General features: G+C 37.1%; 1 pseudogene; it reads right to left on the minus strand.

The window, feature by feature from the left end:
- Positions 1-17,704: 17,704 nt before the first annotated feature.
- Positions 17,705-18,057, minus strand: LOC138810101 (transmembrane emp24 domain-containing protein 2 pseudogene; annotated as a pseudogene).
- Positions 18,058-20,108: the final 2,051 nt, after the last annotated feature.

The following is a 20,108-nucleotide window of genomic DNA, read 5'->3' on the forward strand; positions in this document are numbered from 1 at the left end:
GTTTTGAGGTTTGAGGCCAGCCCAGGCAGAAAAGTTCATGAGATTGTTTCTTAACCAATAGCTAAATACACTGGCATGCTCCTCTCATTCTATCTTCCTAAAAGAAGTAGATTGTTCTCTAGATCTGGGTAGGAAGTAAAACCCTATCTTGAAAGTAAGCAGAACTAAAAAGGCAGAAGGTATGGCTGTGTGATCTACCACATATCAGGCATAAGAGCAAGCATAATGCCTTGAGTTTAACCCAAAACATATGCCTGAACCGCCTTAGTATATTATAGTTGTTAAAACCAAAATAGTATAAACTAACTTGACAAATCAAAGTAGCTTATAAGAGTGAGATAACAAATATCTATTGTAACTATTTTGCTTGGTAGATTTCTATTATTTGAAATATGTTGGCTAATATCTGAGGGAAATACTATATTCACTTCAATTCTTTGAATTATTTAGGTGAGTTTAAAGCTTTCTTGTTTTCCAATTTGAAACTGAAAGCAACATGTACTCACATGACTTTGGTCAGAGTTCTCCAGAAAGGCAGAACTGGTAAAATGGTAGGATATATATGTATATACCAGTTCTCTGTTTTTCTTTCTTTCCATTTTTCTCATATATAATATATTCATACATTAAACACATACATGTACAAATATATATGCACATAAGTAGATATATTTCTCAAATATTTATAAAATATATGTATATATGTTCTCAAATCCAGATAGATACATAGATATGAGAGAGAATCATATGAGAGAGAGCATGGGAGCTGGGCGCCGGTGGCTCATGCCTATAATCAATCCTAGCTATTCAGCCAAGATCTGAGGATAGTGGTTCAAAGCCAGCCCCGGCAGGAAAGTCCATGAGACTCTTATCTCCAATAAACCACTCAGAAAACTGGAAGTGGTGCAGAGGCTCAAGTTGTAGAGTGCTCTCCTTGAGCTGAAATGCTGAGGGACCGCATTCAGGTCCAGTGTTCAAGCCCCATGAAAGAGAGAGAGAGAGAGAGAGAGAGAGAGAGAGAGAGAGAGAGAGAGAGAGAGAGAGAGAGAGAGAGAGAGAGAGAGAGAGAGAGAGAGAGAGAGAGAGAGAGAGAGAGAGAGAGAGAGAGAGAGAGAGAGAGAGACAGTGAGAGAGAGAGACAGACAGACAGACAGACAGACAGACAGACAGACAGACAGACAGACAGACAGACAGACAGAGAGAGGGGGGGAGGGAGGGAGAGAGGGAGAGAGAGAGAGAATGTGTAAGTTCATACCACACCTCAGAACCCAGGAAGTTGATAGAAATATTCTCAGTCTAGGGAGGTTCAAGGAAGATGGGCAGAGCTCTGCTGTCAGTCTCAAAGAGAAGACTGAGAACACGGGAGCTAATCCAAAAATAAAAAACAAAAAACAACAATGAAAAAACAAAGCCACTCTGCCAGAAGAGGGATAATTGACCCTTCCTCTGCGTTTATGTTTCATATGGGCTGTAAGTGAATTGGACGCTGTGTGCCCATATTGAGGGGCAAACTTCCCTGTAGTCCACCAACTCATGTACCAATCTCCTCCGGAAGCCCTCCCAAAGCCATACCTGGAGCAGCATAATCATTCTCATCAAAAGCAAAACCACCCTGTTCAGTAAGATTAAGATTAAGTAAGATTATTAAGGCACTGAGAATAAACATTGCTCTCCCAGCTGTGAGAATATCCTTTGATCCAGCCAAGTTGACACTTGAAATAAGCCATTGCATATACTTAGATATCAGGTTCAAAGACTATTCAGCAAACACTTAAAACATTTACTGGGTCAATCCTATAACTGAGACACCTTGTTATTTTATAAACTAAATATTTTTTTCTTTTTAAATATGTTAAGCAGTTGTACAAAAGGATTACAATTCCTCAAGTCATGTTATGAGCACAATGTTTCTTGACTGAGACCCTTCATTAAGTGTTAAAAGTCCAAGTGACTGAAATCAATTAGATTTACAGGTAAACTTTAATGGAAAGACTTGGAAAAAAGAAGTGGTAGAATTCAAAATTCAAACAGATTTTTTCTGGAAAGTGCTATCCTTTCTCAGGGGTGTGTTTCTCCTCTTCTCTGATTGCTGGTGAAGGGTCTGCCACTATGCTGATGGCCATTTTTTCTCCCCTTCCACATCTACAAGAGTTGGAAACAGCCTTCTATCTATGAATGATCTCTACAGGTGATCATGGTGCACAGTGACCATTGATAATTTGGAGCCAATAACAGAGGAATGAATACTAATTTCCTTTCCCCCCTCCATCTTCTGAAGCTTCACAACCAAGATCAGTGCAATACCATGTATTTGTTAAGAATGGTGAAGTAGTTACCCACAAAACCTCCCTTCAGATTTGGAAGACTGGGCCTGCTTCTCAAATCCATGGACAGATGTTGCAATACCAACTCAGATTTCAGGTAAGATGAAATTTTCAGATTCTCCCCACATCACTTGTCCTTCATTCGTCTGTGTTCCCACAGTGTATATTCAAATCCCTCAGAGCAATATGTCTTTCCCATCCTGGCTTTTCCCAAACTTTTACTTTCTTGAATGCCTCCCATATTTTGTGTTTTGTCCTCTTCTATGCTTAATTTTTATGTGCTAGGTATTACATTGCCTCTTTAGAAGGACATACACCTGGATAAATTTCTATTCCCTAATGATATTTCCCTCTGGGAAGCCTCCAGATCACTGTGGTCATCTGCCCCTCCCCTCTTTTTGGTCTTATTGACTATAGCCTTTCTGATAGTTAGAATGTCATATCCCAGTGCTGGTGGCTCATGATTATAGTTCTACATAATCAGGAAGCTGAGATATGAGGATTCTGGTACAAAGCCAGTTGCTCATTCAGAAAAGTCCATGAGACTCTTATCTAAAATTAACCAGCAAAAAAATGCTGAAAGTGGAGATGTGGCTCAAGTGATAAAGTGCTAGACTTCAGCAAAACAAGCCAAGTAAGAACATAGGCCCTGAATTTAAGGCCTACTACTGGCACCAAAAAAAAAAAAAGAAAAAAGAAATTCATATCTTGTCAGTTCATTAGATGCAAATTACATTTTACTATCTGAGCATATGATTCTGAATAGATAATAAATATTGTTCTGACAAATATTTCTCTGCCATTAATTTTTTAAATGTGTTTATCATTTGTCTTTCTAATGGAATGGTAAACTTGTTGCCTGCTACCTCATCTTTCTGCAAATTCAAGAAGCAGCTATGCCCTGTAAATGTTTTTTCTATTTCAGAATTCATGAAATTCAACTCAAATTCAGGAAGAGAGTTTACTGTTGAGAATTATTATTGGGTTTTCCAAGTACACAAAGCAAATGTAATCACTTACTTAAAAGTAAAGTACAAAAACCCATTTTTTCCCAACCATTATAAGTTGCTACTTGAATTACTTCCAAAAAGTACATTTAAAAAATGTATCTAACTAATTCCATGTACATATGTTCTCCCTAAACTGTAACTTTTTAAAAGTACATTTCGGAAGTCATAAGAAAATTCTCTGCATTAGAGCAATTTCTAAAACCTCTTTCTGGGACATTCAATAAAGTATTCTTTCAACATTATGAACTGTATGCCTTATTTCCTTCTGTGGCTAATCACAAAAAATATAACATGAATCAAGGACTGGATAGATTTATGATACTTCTTTTCTTTGGGATTTCTCAAAGTCATTTTATATTGCCACATTTGGAGTTTCAGCCTAAAAGTTTATAATAGGAAAATAGGGTTATATGACAGTACATGTTTAGAACTCTTGAAATTGAAAGAGCCATTGGCTCAAGTGTAGTGTTTTATAAGGACACAATAAAATTGTATTCGTTGTTGGACCTGGAAGTTATGTTTGTAATGCCAGTACTTAGAAGGCCAAAAATAGGAAGACCACGAGCTACATAGTAAGTTCCTGGCCAGGCTAGACTATATAGAAGTACCTTGTCTTAAAAAAACTAAAAAACAACAACAAAAAAAAAACAGAAAAATAAGTTACTCAGGAAGAAGTAAGAAGAGAAAGAAAGATTTAATATAAGATTTAATAAAAGGATAAAATACAGCTCAGAATCTTTGTGCAGCTTGGTGTTATGAGAAAAACTCTGAAAGTGAACAGGTGATTTCTTTGCTGATCTCATGATATCTAATCTCATTTTCTTACTTTCCTGAAGATTGACTTTTTTTTACTTTGTTTCTTTTTCTGTGAGTCCTAGGACTTGAACTAAGGCCTGGGGGCTGTACCTGAGCTTTTTCACTCAAGGCTATTGTTTTACCACTTGAGCCGCAGCTCCTGGCCTTTCAGTAGTTAATTCGAGATGCGAGTCTCACAAACTTTCCTGCTCGGCTGTCTTCAAACTGTGATCTTTAGTTCTGGACCTTCTGAGTAGCTAGGATTATAGGCATGAGCCACTGATGCCCAATGTTTTATTTCCACTAAAATTGAGGCTACTTCAGGAGTTTTCATGACATTTTAAAAAATTCCTTTAGCTAACAAAATTAATTTGAACTTAGATCCCATGATCTGCTCCCTGAGTTGCAAGCATCCCCATATCCAATCATCTATGGCTAAGAAGTGGTGAGAGATTAGGCTTTTTAGCTCTACCTGAGACCTACAAGGGAACACACTGAACAAAACATATGCAAGACAGATAAGTCAATGAGGATGAAAGACGCATGAAGTTACAGACAACAGACTTGAAAATAACTGTGCTGGTAATTTCAATGAGATAAAGATGTGATTCAAAATTCCAACAAAATCTGGAGTGTAAACAAACCTACAGACCATATTTGAAAAAGAATGAAATACAAATTTGAGGGCTCAAATTTGTAGCAACTACAACTTAAAACTCAATGAGTAAATCTAACAAACGACTCAGTAGTTTGAGATGTAGTTTTAAAGGAACTATTCAGAACATATACATCTAGGTGAAGAAGTAAAAGTGATGGATAATGCCATGAAAAAGGCAAACATTTATCCTCAGTTCCAGAACAAGGGGAGAATATGGCCCAGGAAACACTGGCAAAGACGATGGATATAAAATTGCCAACGCTGATGAAAAATGCCATTCACAAAATGTACAACTCTAAGCATGGGAAAACAAGGAAGCCAAGTATTTCTAGAGGGTAATACTTATCACATTATCTATGACTTAGTACTCAGCATCTATTAATTCTTTTTTTTCCCTATTACTAGGGTTTGCACTAGGGAGTCTCATGCTTGGTTGGCTTGCTTGTTCACCAGGTGCTTTATCACTCAAGCCAAACATCTAACCCAGATTTTTACTGATTATATTATAGATGGAGTCTCTCCAACTTTTCACCCTGGTCTGGCTTTAAATTATAATCCTTTGGATCTCAACGTCCTGAATAGCCAGGCTTACAATTGTGAACCTCCAATGTCTGGCATAGCACCTATCAATCCCTATTCAACAATTACATTTTTCTTTTTTTTAAATTTAATTTCATTTTATTTGTGAACATACTGTACAGAGGGGTTACAATTACATGGGCAGGATAATGCGTACATTTCTTACCAAGCATTGCAGCCTCCTCCTTTGGTTTACCCTTCACATCCCTTCCCAGCCTCCCCCCTCCCCCCCAATCCCAATCCTTCTCCTTCCCCCCCTTTCCCCCCGCTCCCCGCACCAACGTTGTAAAGCTCGTTTTGGACATGACAACTTGTACATGACAACTTGTTGCAACAGGTCTGCCTGTATCCTTAAACAACTGGTTTTTCCCCATCTCCTCCACAAGTTATACTGACATCAAATATAGTGAAAGCAGGGGTTATACTGTGGGGGAGGGACATACAAAGCAACAAAAAGATAATCTTATAAATGCATTAGAAACACATGCATGAAAGAAAAAACATTAAAATACATATCTAAGGGTTCATTTTCCTGACATCACATTATCTGACCTTTTCCACTTGACTCATACATCTACTAGATATTGCAAATAAGGGAAACCATGGGACCTATGTTTCTTTGTGCCTGGCTTACTTCACTTAATATAATTTTTTCCAAGTTTTTTCATTTCCTAACAAATGGGGCAATGTCATTCTTTCTGATGGAGGCATAGAATTCCATTGTGTATATATACCACATTTTCTTGATCCATTCATCTACTGAGGGGCATCTGGGTTGGTTCCATATCTTAGCTATGGTAAATAATGCTGCAATAAACATAGTTGTGCTGGTAGCTTTAGTGTGGTCTTGTTTGTAAACATTTGGGTAAATGCCCAAAAGTGGGATTGCTGGGTCATACGGGAATTCTATGTGAAGTCTTTTGAGGAACCTCCATACTGCTTTCCAAAGTGGTTGAACAAGTTTACATTCCCACCAACAATGAAGTAAGGTTCCTTTCTGTCCACATCCCCTCCAGCATCTGTTGTTGTTAGAGTTCTTGATTTTTGCCGTTCTAACTGGGGTGAGGTGATATCTCAATGTTGTTTTGATTTGCATTTCTTTTATGGCTAGGGATGTTGAACATTTCTTCATGTGTCTACAATTACATTTTTCTAACTTTAATACTCCCAATGCTGTCTTCTGAGAATGAGCAAGTTAATTCAGAATTTAAAAGGAGGAAATTTTAAAGATTTTAAAGTATGTATTCATACTATTCTGTTGGTATATTCACTATAATGATGTAGTATTTTATTTTCAGAAATGGAATTTCAGAGAGGAAAGCAATTTGAACCCAAGTATAACTATCATTCCTTTGCAAATAGATGTCAAAAACTGATACATTTATTGAAGACACATGAAATAATAATGATTTAGAACAAATTGGAATCTTAGGGAAATATTTACTGAAATAGTCCACATTTTCTGAAAAATAACCCAAAAAATGATACTCATTGAAGAGCTACAATAAAGACAATTTTGTTCTGTTATGATTAGATTTTTATACTTCTATTGATCAGCCAGCAACTTCATAATCTCTTAAGGGAAAGTAGATTAGACACTTTCAGATACACACAGGCTTCCTTCTGCAGAGTTATCAATGACAGAGACAATGTTAAGCAGAGATCTTAGAAAAGCTTTCACGAGGATAATGTATCTCAGCTTAAAATTTCACTACTGACACGTAACCATGACAGCAAGGAGGGCTGTCTCCAGCTTTGAACAATAAAGAGATAGTATCTTTTAGCACTATAGCCATCACAAAGATTAAATAATGAAACAGGACAAGTTTCTGTCACTTCTGCATTTGCCTACTGTGCAAGTACACAAAGAGGGGGAAAAAAGTTGTCAGTTTGAACAGCATTTTCCAATCTGGAAGCTTTTAGGAAAATTACAGGGCACTGAAGAGCTACAGTTCACATTAGGACTGATTGCTGTCACAGTCAAAAGGAGGAAAGATTCCACGTCTCTTCACAATAGGGATTTGTCTGACATGAGCAAAGTCAATACCTTCCATATTCACAAAATGAATGCAATGGCAAATCTCAGAAAGCCAGGCTTCACTGACTCTTTAGCATGAAATGATTTTGATTTTTATGAATGCCAGACAGTTTTGACCATACTGTCAATATCTGCCCAGGTAATAATATTGCTAGATAGACACTTAAAGCTTGCTACTAAGCTCTGTTTGAGAGATTTCTGGGCTCCAGTTAATTTTGATAGGTGTCCTGATTACAAAAATAAAAGAGTAAATTTTCATTATTCAGGGTAACATCACTAAGGTGATCCTATTAAACAAAATTGACTTCCTGTCTTGGCCAATAGGAGGAAGAAATATTTGATAACTTCAGCCTCATCACTTGGAATAATAATAAACCAGTCAGCTCTTTGAGATGATTCCTCCTTAATGTTAGCACAGAGATAACAGAGAACAACAAATATGTAACAGCTACTTAACAAAAAATGAGAAAGACAGGGTGGCTTGTCTTTTTAATTTTGTAACAAGTTCCAAATCAATTGCTTATGGAGTAAAATAGGTTTTAGTACTAGCCTGGCAGTGTGGCTCAAGTGGTAGTGCACTTGCTTAATAAACATAAACACAAAAAAATATTTTAGTAGTATGAAATCAATAAAGAAATCTGCCCAAAGTACAGAATATCATATTTGTTCCTAATAGACACATTCAAGGAATTGCTTCTTGAAATAAAGAAAAATGCTAGAATCCCTTTTCATCTATCCAGCCTAAACTTTATGAAAGTGTTAAATAATAAATAGATCACAAGCATTCATGGACCTCAATACTGAACTTTTCTGATACATTTTTAAAGAGAAAGAAATCATTGAAAGCAATGTTACAATAGGTTAAAAAATACCAACTATGCAAAGTTGTTTAACTTCTATCTGAGCCTCCATATTTTCATTTATAAAGTGGAAATCAAGCTAGCTCTTCTACCTTGTGCCTGGAATGCAATCAAATTAAGTGACTTCACAAAGTAACACTTCTCAATGTGAACATCAATATTCACAGTCAGCTTGGAAGTGTACCTAGAAACAATTTAAAGGATGAAAAAATTTTAGTATGGAGTTATAATTTCCTCCACAGAAAAAGTCATTATGATATGTGCTTGAGTAAAATGGCAAATCAGGGAGTTACAACCCACTGAGAATTTGAACCCACAGATACCAGTGCCACATCATTTTCACTATAAAAAAAAAAAAAGCTAAGAATGTATGATGCAGGCAAGACCACAGTAGTGAAAGTGAAAGACACTGGATTGTTTTAAGGTCCAGTTCCCTTGGATGACTCCAATCTTTCATTGTAAGCATGGGGGGCTCTGATCAAGAAGAAAAATAAACCTTTAAGGACATTCATAGAGGCAATTAAGCCATGTAAGTAGCTATTATGTAATTAGACATTGGCACATTGGCTTTCTCTGTAAGAGAGGTGGAGGAAGAAAAATCTTCAAAATTCTTTGTTTCTATCTCTGATCTTTACATCTGCCTTTCTATCTCTATCTGTCTCTCTGTGTGGGCCATGTTTGCTATAAAACAAAACAAAATAATATTAAAATAAGGTTTTCATAAAACGCGATTCTGAGTCTATGTTGTTGATACAGAAATCTCAAAGTCCGACATGTACCTTACACCATCCTGAGAATAACAGAGGAACAGTCCTTGTCCACATAGAACAGTGTGCTTACTCTACAGATGCAAAGCTGTGTGATTTGCCTTTAAGGGTGAAGTTCTATGAGGTTTGCTCTTCTGTACATCCTTCTGAAGAAATGTCATTTTGTCATTGTGTTCTTGACATGTATAATTACTTTTCTTTACCTATTGATTTGAGATCATTGTGTTATTTTTTTTCCAAACAAAAGAGTCATGTCAACCAGCTATCTTTTCAAAGACCCTTAGTGTTCTTGCTGAAAAAGAAATAAATAATAATCATTTCTTAGGGCATTTGATATCACAACCTACTCATTTTAAGGATCAAATAGTTGAGAAAATTAGACTTTTGACTTCTGATGTTAGTTTCATTTAATTTTTGTGGTTTTATTACTATTTGTTACCTGCATTCATTATATGGGGGACATTGCTCCTTATGACATGTCTAGGCATGTATACAATATATTCTAATCAGTCTCTCTCCTCTATCACTCTTCATTTAAAATTTTATGATTAGACACTCAAGTTGCCTTACCTCTACTTAAACTGGCTTAAATTAAATATAAATAAATGTATGAGAACTTTCTTGGTACACAATAATAAAGATGTCTGTATTTTTTATTTTATTTTAAAATGTAAAGTAGTACTTTAAAGAACAAAATCGCTCCAGAAGAAATAAGCTACATAATATTCCATATAGCCTGATCCATCTTTAAGCCTGGGTATAAATGTCCTTATAGTGATTATCAAATGACTAGAATATTTTGTCCTTTACAGAGGAGGCAACACCTTGTTACAAAGGGATCTGTCCAAAGCAGAACCGCATTGACATGTTCTGGGGAGTGGGTTAGTGACCTCTGCAGGATGAATGGACTTTCTTTTTTGATTTAATTTTATTTTTTACTGTAAAGACACTTTACAGTCACATGAGTAAGGTAATAAGTACATGTCCTATGGAGCATTGTTACCCTTTTCTTTATGAATCCACCTTCTTAAGGAAGCCCCTCTGTGTCTGAAGGAGCTCTCTGTCCAATGCACTTACCCCAAACTAGATGCGTCTTTTGGCCTCCAATATAATTCCATTCATCCTAAAACTATACTTCCAAGAAAGTGGCTGGACAGCTCATTACATTGTGACTTGTAGCATATCATTCTCCTTGAAATATCTCCAATTTTTTTAAAGGAAACCCAACAATTCCTTTGTAAAGATGTAATCACAAGGATTTAGTGTAATAAATGCAGTTACTTTGTAGGTTTCCTTTGATGATGCAGACATTTTACGTAGGTAATACACTAGTCACCTTTCTATTCCACTTTAAGGCACTATTCCATTAGGGTTTAAAATTTGAAGATTTTATGAGAAATTACCCTACTTTCACTGACAATATTATACTGAATTATATCAGTAGTCCATACAGGCAGACTTCTATAGGTTCCTATTATTTTTTCTCACTTATAACATTTTTCTTGTCATTATAAAATGTGATACATGTTTATTGTAGAGCTTTTGAAAAATAGAGAAAAAAATCTAAAAATTACTGAGAATCCCTTTTCTAGAGATAGTAAATGTTACTATTTTGGTATATTTCTTCTTTAATTACCTATCATTTTACAAAGTCCCACACATATTCTTTAGAGTAATTACAGTTCTGGAAACCTCTGTCATCAACTCTCAAACTTCTATCAGGAGACTCATGCATTTTTCTTCAGCCCAAATGGGATGAGGAGGGAAAGTCGCAAGAATGAGAAGGGAGAGAGAGAGAAAAAAAAGCCCAGAATCTCTCTTTTCAGTTCTAAACTTACAATAAGAATTAAATGGCCCTTTCAAAGTTATTCCCAGAAGCCTCTGCTCTCATGGTTTCATTATTTGTGTGTCCCATTATGAAATTTTAGCTATTAATACCACTATCAAATTCAGAACTGATCATTATTGTTGTTGTTTTTTTTTCATTTTGCACTTGGGTAAAATGCTATCTCCCATTTCATTTCTGTGGTATCCATGCTAATCTCATCACCTTCCCCAATTCTATAGTTTCTATGTATCTTCTTCCTGCAACTTGAATCTCCTCCTTCACTATTAGTTATATCACTTTGGTGTGGTATGATGTGAGACCTTGACAAAACCATTTTAACAAATCAAACAATTTTTTACTTGGTGCAACTATATTTGAATATAAATAATAATAATGAAGATTATTTGTATGAAATCTGTTTTCAAGATGAATAAATCAGCTATATAAAGAATGTCATGGTAATTTTCACATTGTTAAGCAACATATTCTGTTTTTTTTCCCCTTAATTCAATGGGTTACCTAGTGATTTGCCTTTACTAGGCTTCCCAGAATTTTGAGAACCTTGATTACTGGGTGAATTTTCATATTCAATAGTCTATTAGGAGGAACAGAAATAGGGACAATATAGTAAGCTTTTATAATGATATGGCATAACAATGTCTTCTAAGGACTCAACTTAATAGCAGATGATAGTAGACCTTTGATATATTTACCTTCAATATGGATAAATGAAAATTTTGCAGACTTATTTCCATTTATCTGCTTTTGTCTGAAACTTTAGTGGTGTGTGGAATCCCACAGTCAAGGAAATGCTGATGACTGATTCCTATCATTTCCTGAGTCCTCAGTCTATATAATTCTACATATTTAAATATTAAATGTAATAGCAGTACAACTTCAATTTTTCTCTAAAATTCAACTTTATTAAAAGCTGTTTCCACAAGTGGTCAAAAATTTTACCCCACAATCTGGTTTGGATTTTGTTGTTGTTTTTTGTTTGTTTGTTTGTTGCTGTTGGTGCTAGGGGTTTTTGTTTGTTTGTTTTTTCCAGTCCTGAGGCTTGAATTCAGAGCCTATGTACTCTTCTTGATTTTTTTTCACTCAAGACTAGAGTTCTGTCACTTAAGCCACAACTCTACTTCTGGCTTTTTATTTTATCATTTTTGTTTTCTTTTTTTGTTAGATAATTAGAGATAATTATCCAACCACAATTCTCAGACCTCAGCCTCCTGAGTAGTTAGGATACAAGCATGAACCACCAGCACCCTGCTGCAATATGGTTTAAAATTACTAAATGGTTTAAAAAAATTGGATTAAAACTGATTTTGGCTGAGCACTGGTGGCTCACACCTGTAATTCTAGGTACTTAGGAAACTGAGATCTATGGATGGAGGTTTGAAGCCAGCCTGGTCAGGAAAGTCATAGACTTTGTTGTTGTTGTTGTTGTTGTTGGTCATAGGCTTGAACTCTAGGCCTGGGCACTGTCCCTCAGCTCTTTAGCTCAAGGCTAACACTCAAGGCTAGCCACAGTTGCACTTCCAGCTTTTTCTGCTTATGTGGTGTTGAGGAATCGAACCCAGAGCCTATGCATGCAATGCAAGCAGTCTACCGCTGAGCCACCTTCCCAGCCCCAGAAGACTCTTATCTCTAATTAACTATCTAAAACCTGGAAGTGTAGCTGTGGCTCAAAGCACTACTATCCTTGAGCAAAAAGCTCAGTGTAGGCTCTGAATTCAAACCCCATGACCCACAAAAACAAACAAACAAACAACAACGACAACAAAAACTGACTTTGTGACTACTTTGTTTCATATTTTTGGTCCATGTCTAAAAATTAAATTTCCAATTATATGGCAAACAATAAAAGTTATTTTTAATCTGTTTTACACCTTGTTTCATTTTATTCTATGAGTTGGGAATTATCTTTTAGGAATCAAGGGCTAGGAAAAATTAAATATATTTCTGAATATCACAACCTTCTGAAATTTGCTGCCCATGTCTTATGTAAGATACTATTAATTAAAATTTTTATCCATTCTATTTGCCTAATTTTTATATAATAGACTCAAATTATGCTATTTAATGCAGAAAATTATTTTATTTTTTCATGAAATGCTTATTAAACTGTCCTTTATTTTATTTAGGTATTTCATTTGCTTTTGAGTACCTTTTCTAATCAAAATTGAGTCACTAAATATATTCAAGCAACTATACCACAGAACAATTAAACTGTTATAATGCAATGCATTTTCCAATTCCTACACAATATGAACCTAAAGAATATTTTTCCTTTAATAGCTTTCAAATACTAAAACATTACAAATAATAATAATTGATGCAGGTGTATTTTACATTTTAATAATCGAAATTAAACTCTCAGATTGTTGAAAGGCATAAAAATGAGTTTTATTTTTCTTGTAAAGTGATCCATTTTTCAAACTAAATGATCATCTCACCTTTTTTTAATTTTTTTTTTCAAGCAGGAAGAAAAACTCATTTATTAACAGAGAGAAGCCCTTTTTAAAGCCAAAAAGGGCAGGTGGCATGGCAAGGGAGGAAGAGGAACCAATCACTGTCAAGGTCACACCCTATTATGCACCTAAGCTTTCACGGGCTGGTTACGCACTGATCATAAGGCAAATTGGGCTCTGCCCACTCAACTCCCTCTCAGCGCCATCTTTGCTGCCTGTGTTCTCCACAGATTCCCTCCTTTTTTTATTTTTTATTTTTTATTTTTTGGGGTCTGGTCGTGGGGCCAGAACTCCGGGCCTGGGCGCTGTCCCTCAGCTCTTCAGCTCAAGGCTAGCGCTCTACCACTTGAGCCACAGCACCACTTCTGGCTTTTTTCTTTTTCCTTATGAGGTGCTGAGGAATCGAACCCAGGGCCTCATGCATGCAAGGCAAGCGCTCTACCACTGATCTTATAGGCTTCCCACCCTTGACACCCTTTGCCTCCCTCCTCATATCCATTCTCTCACTCTACACCCAAAGTGATGCTAGAGCCATCCTTTTCCCTCCATCACCAGTGCTATCAACCCGACCTCAGGATCATCCTCATCCACGCATTTCACTTACTGGTTACTTAGCTACTCCCATCCTTTACAAGCCGTTCTCCACACTGAACCCAAAGTTCATTAGATGCTATCCTGCCCTTGTTTAAACATCCCCAGTGGGTTCCCATTGTGTTCAGCACACAACTACCACCCTGAGCCCTCAGCTTTCAAGCACTAGCTTCTGCTATGTTCACCTTTTCTGCTCTTCTCCTCCCCTTTCTCTGCATTCTCTCCCTCTAGACTCAAGGCCTCTGCCCAATCCTTCCCATGCTGTTTCTTCAACTGGAAAGGACTTCATAGCAGGCAACTTCCTTTGCCTAATTCAGTGCTCAACCATAATACTATATCCTCATAGAGGACTTTTTGAAACATCTTCACTCCATCAGACACTTTATCAAACTGTTTTATTTTCTCATAGACTGATAAAAGTTATTACTCAATGAAATTATTTTGCTTATTGATGTGTTTATTGGTTTATTATTGGTCTGCTCCATTAAGAGAATGAGAGCTCTGGAAAAGGAACTTATCAGCTTCATTCTCCATTTTATCTTTCCCCAATGCTTAGAACAGTCTGGCCCTTTTTAAGACTTCCATGAGCCAGAAGCATTTTTGCCTTTTGGGCTCGCTGCTTTATAAAAAAAAAAAAAAAAGATTGGAAATTACATTTTATGACTACATTGGCATAATCATGAATATATTAAATCACATATTAAAACTTTTCTGTCAGTTTATATTTTTTTCTTTTGATTTAAAAGAAATTAAAATATTTGTTTGGGGCTTTGGCTTTGTTCTTCCTGTACCTAATGAATTCAAGCTGAGCACAGTTGCCCGAGGCCTAATAGGTGCTCAATTATTGAGAGGACTGAGTAGATTAATGAGTGCTGGGCAGCAATTTATGATAGTTAGATGCTGTCTCACTTCCTACTCAGCTGGCTAATAATTACTTGAAGTCCTGAATTTATAAACAAAGAGGGTAAAAATCACATGGTTTTCCATCTGCTCTCTCAACTCTCAATGGTAGTTATGGTCTACTATATCACTCAGCCTTTTATTACACACATCTACCATTTTTTATTGCTTTTGTGATTGTTTCAAGTGTTAGTCTTATTCCAGTAATTAGATTATAGATTCTTGCAGGACTGGAGTTTTATTGTGTTCTCCCCTTAAATGTCCTTAGTGTCCAATGTAAACATGCTCATTATTTGTCTGACTTGTACTTTTAAAAGATCATATACATGAAATATAGAAAAGATAAACGGGTCAATTTATGTTGGTGACAGTTGAAGAAAGAAATGCTATGGTTATAAAGGAGGAAGTGGCTATTCTAAAGCAGTACTACTCCATCTTTTCCACATCACAGTATAAGAGAAAACTGTCCCTTGCACACAGAGGTCTAAAGGAATGAGGCTACCTAACCTTCAGGTCTATTTGAGGGCTCAGAATGTTCCAAACCCTACTATACTACAGAAGGCCAACCTTTCAGAGAAGTTTTAGTACATTAGGGGCATAGCTCTCATACAAACTTTCTCAGAGGTCAGCTATAGCTGCTGATGTGGAATTATTAACTTACCTCCCAATGAAGTGCTGGTTAGAGCCAACTTCTACATTTTTAGGAATTTTATCAGACAGTTGTTAAAATATAGGCATCAAACAGTTAAAATGTATCAATTTACAAGTCACTAAATTAAATTAAGGACTAAAAAAGGATCTAGGAATATAGCTCAGTCTAGAGTGATTGTCTATCTCTGAGTTACATCCCCAATATCATAAAACAGAAAAAAAATACCTAAAAACATAGGCAATAAATTCTTGCACATCATACTTTAGTGATGTGCATTCCTTACAGTTTAGTGTCAACTATGATTATGGGATTGTTTCTCACTAGTCTCACAGTGGAAATGAAGTATAAAGATATATTTATCAGTTCTCCCCAATGTCGTCTCCTTAGAAGCTTGAAGATGGCCTTAGTGGGAGCATTCAGCATCTCTCCACAAACACAAGTCAGCAATGCTGCAAAGCTGGGGTTTGCCCTACCTAACAAACCTAATCAACTCCTCTCTTTCTCATCCTTTTCTCTCTTAGAAGCTCCTAATCTCTCCTTCAGACTTCAACTACTCTATCTAAGGATCACACATAGGATTAACAACAGAATAAACTTCAGAACTGTAAGAGTCTAGACTGGAGTCAGGACACAGGATTCCATGCTGGCTCCTTTTAGAGACCTCATATTAGTTATATTACATTGCATTTTTTTGGTCAGTCGTGGAGCTTGAGCTCTGGGCCTGGGCACTCTTCAACTCTTCAGCTCAAAGCTAGCACTCTACCACCTGAGCCACAGAGCCACTTCCAGCCTTTTCTGCTTATGTGGTGCTAAGGAAACAAACCCAGGGCTTCATGCACGCAAGGCAAGCACTCTACCACTGAGCTACCTTCCCAGCCCCTACACTGCATTAAAAATGTTTATTCACTGAACCTGGGGCATATTAGATACACAACCAATTTATAACTTTTAATTCAATTCTGAAGTGTTTTCACACACACAAAAAGAAAAACCCATGCAACAGTGCTAAGGTAAAACAGTCACCTTATCAATAAACTGTTGCAAGCATTTTCACCCAAAGTTGAAAAATTGTCCTAAACATGAAAACCCCTAACAAATTTAAATTAATTATATAAAGCTTGTTACTTGTATTCCCCTTGCAAAGATCCCCAAAACCAATGTATAAGTAACTAATATACCTCAGTCCCAACATAATCCTGGATGCTGGCTTCCACACCAAAAGCAGAGGCTCCTTTCAATTTCAAACCATCATCAGAGACCAAGGGAAAGTTTTTGTTTATGTAAAACAAAACTCACATGTGCCAAAAAAAAAAAAAAGAACAAAAAGGCCCAAGAGAAACCAGACAAAACCCTTCGTGCTGACACTTGTTCAGTGCCATGTTTAGTGGCTCTAAAGACCACTGACAAAAACAAAATAATGGCTAAATATCACTGCAAGAAAACCTAAGAGCCTTTAACCCTTTGACACCAGAAATGCAGATTTTTCCAATTACATAAATGCCTACTTTCTATGTGTCCAGAGTGAAGAAAGAAAGTGCAGAAAGGGCAGCTGGTGTTTGCCTAGACACCCAGACAAACAGCTGTAACAGAGATTTTAAGGTTAGGCAGAAAACAAAGAATGGTTATTAACTGCTGTCAGCTTTGGTGGAGGTGATTCAGTCCTAAGATTCAAGGGGAAAATAGAAGGGGGGGATGTTTGTTGAGATAATTATCATGTTTAAATAAAGCACAAGAAAAATATGCAAGTACCCATTCTGGTAGCATGAGGCTGGACAGAAAATGCTGAGACTCAGTGGCGCTGCTTCACACAGTGACTAGTTAGGATTGTGCTCTCCTGAAATGAAGCAGAGGCTGAGGGCATCCCAAGAGTGCAGTCATTTCAGTGAAGAACTGCCAGGCTTTGTGGGACCTCAAGATCTACATCTCATTTCGAAAACCAAAGCAAAGAAGAGAGAAAGACTATACTCCTGTATTTCATTTACAGTGTTTGAGTTCTGGAAGGACCTGTATGTAGACAAGAGGCAGCTTTCAAATAAGCAATCTTACTCCAATCCAATGCCAAATTTCTGCTATAACTTCTAAAGATCCCCCTATACCTATTCATCAGAATGGAACGTAAGCTGTGAGTGTACAGATTAAAAAATGAAAATGTAGAAAATAATGACATTATTATGACAAAAGTGTTGGTAAACAAGTGAATTATGAGTTGGGATGGCCAGGAAAACAACCCTTTAAATAATCCTCCGGACTTCAAAAACTCTCTTCAGGTAGTAGCTCGGTCCCAGTATCATGGCAACTAGAACAAGAGCTTCAAAGAAGGACCAGAGGACCACTCTGCGGTTATCTGTGCTATGGTTTATGGCCCTGTGTGTCCTTTCCCAGCCTTCCATGTACTCCTGTTCATGCTTTACAGCTGTCATCGCCACAGCCAGCTCATTAATCATTTCTTCTAGCGTGTTCTGGTGAGCCTCTGTCTCTGTGTCTTGTTCTTTGGGAGCCTTTCCTGTATCTATAGTGAACATCACTATCTTTGGAGTTAGGTAGACATCCTATTACTGAAACAAAACTTGAACATTCCATCCATGTTGCAGCACACATGTACTTCCACTGGACTCTGGATCTCCTTTATAAATGCCTTTGTTATAAGGACCTGTGATCTCCATGTCAATGTCCAGGAAGCCGTCCTCCACCACCTCAAAGATGAGGCTTATCTTGGTGCCCAAGGTGACCCACTCCTCGGCTGCGCATCGATGCTGACGAAGTAACCCGAGGCCTTGGCCAAAGGGCGGCTCGGGCGGCCTCACCTTGGTGAGTCAGGGGCCCAAGCCAGGACTGGGGCTCGGCCTCCACCCCTGCACCTGCCGCCGCCAACGCCACCTCCTACATTGCATTTTGAAAACATAGTTTTCTTATCTTTAAAACAAAAGGAGAAGGTTAGATTAAATGACATCAAAATCCCTTTCAAATCTGAAATTCTATTCTCTTTGATACTAGAATGACTCAGTCTCAGGTTTTGATTCCAGTACTGACTGTTATCCTACCAACCTCATGGTCCTTTGTTCTCTGTGCAGGCTACAGACAGTGACTTAATGTTGTCTAGGCCCAGAAAACTACCTTTGATTGTGAAATGTGGTCACAGTAAAATCTTGATATCAATATGAGTATTTGTTAGCATGTGGACTTTTACATGAAAGACATTTGGATTTATATTTTCCTTTATACTCCATATTCATATGACATTAAGTAACATGTTTTATCGTTAGTATAAGTCATAAATAAGAGCTTATAATAGGATTATTGTAAAGATTTTAATGTATGGATATTCTCTAATATTGTCACTGCTTTTAAAATGTATTTCACAGCCAGTGCTGCTGGTTCATGCCTGGAATCCTAGCTACTCAAGAGGCTAAGATCTGAGGATCTTTGTTCAAAGCCAGCCTGGGCAGGAAAGTCTCATCTCCAATTAACCACCAGAAAACTGAAGATGGCTCTATGTCTCAAAGTGGTACAACACTAGCCTTGAGTAACAAAGCTCAGGAATAGCACCCAGGTCAGGAGTTCAATCCCCACAAACAACAACAAAAAATTTAAAAATTAAATTTAAAATTAAATGTGGGGCTGAGAAGGTGGCTCAGTGGTAGACTGCTTGCCTTTCATGCATGAGGCCTTGAGTTGGATTCCTCAGCACCATATAAGCAGAAAAAGCCAGAAGTGGCACTGTGGCTCAAGTGATAGAGTGCTAACCTTGAGCTGAAGAGCTGAGGGACAGCATCCAGGCCCAGAGTTCAGGCCCCACAACCAACAATCAATCAATCAATCAATCAATATAGTTCACTAAAAGAGAAATAGTAAGACATATGTAAGATTACTTGCTATACATGTTCTATCATGATCCCATAATGAATGAAACAGGACTAAGAAGAGAACTAAAATAGTCTGTCTCAGAACACTTCAAAGGTATGAAACTTCAACAAACAGAGTAAAGTCTATAAAATTGGAAGGGTTCACTGAAGAAACTGATTAGAGGAGAAGTCACCTTCTCATAAAATAATTTGATTGTATTCCACTGTAGGATTATGTTGGATACTTCTCTCCAAATTTGTACATCTCAAGTCAAACCCGTTGTCATCCAATAGTATTATTAGGCCCTTGAAATTCTGTTTGGTAACTAATCTGGTGAACTAATTTAAATCTAAGTGCCAGAGGTTAATAGTACCTAAGTGTACTATTTCTCTTTATTATTTTACCTATTATTATATTATGTATACTAATTTCTCTTAACATATTTTCATTTCCATATGACTCTTCTTTGCCATAATCCCATTAAGCCTTGAGTTTGTTTTAGCTTTCCATCACTGTAACAAAAGTTCCTGAAACACACTTTAAAAACGAAAAGAGGGGTTGGGAAGGTGGCTCAGTGGTAGAGTGCTTGCTTTGCATGCATGAAGCCCTGGGTTCAATTCCTCAGCACCACATAAACAGAAAAAGCCAGAAGTGGAACTCTGGCTCCAGTGATAGAGCCTTGAGCTGAAGAGTGAGCTGAGGGACAGCGCCCAGGCCCAGAGTTCAGGCCCCATGACTGGCAAACACACACACACACACACACACACACACACACACACACACACACACAAG

The sequence above is a fragment of the Dipodomys merriami genome, unplaced genomic scaffold (assembly GCF_024711535.1).
Source record: "Dipodomys merriami isolate MVZ:Mamm:240054 unplaced genomic scaffold, mDipMer1.0.p SCAF_5, whole genome shotgun sequence".
NCBI classification, from domain to species: domain Eukaryota; kingdom Metazoa; phylum Chordata; class Mammalia; order Rodentia; family Heteromyidae; genus Dipodomys; species Dipodomys merriami.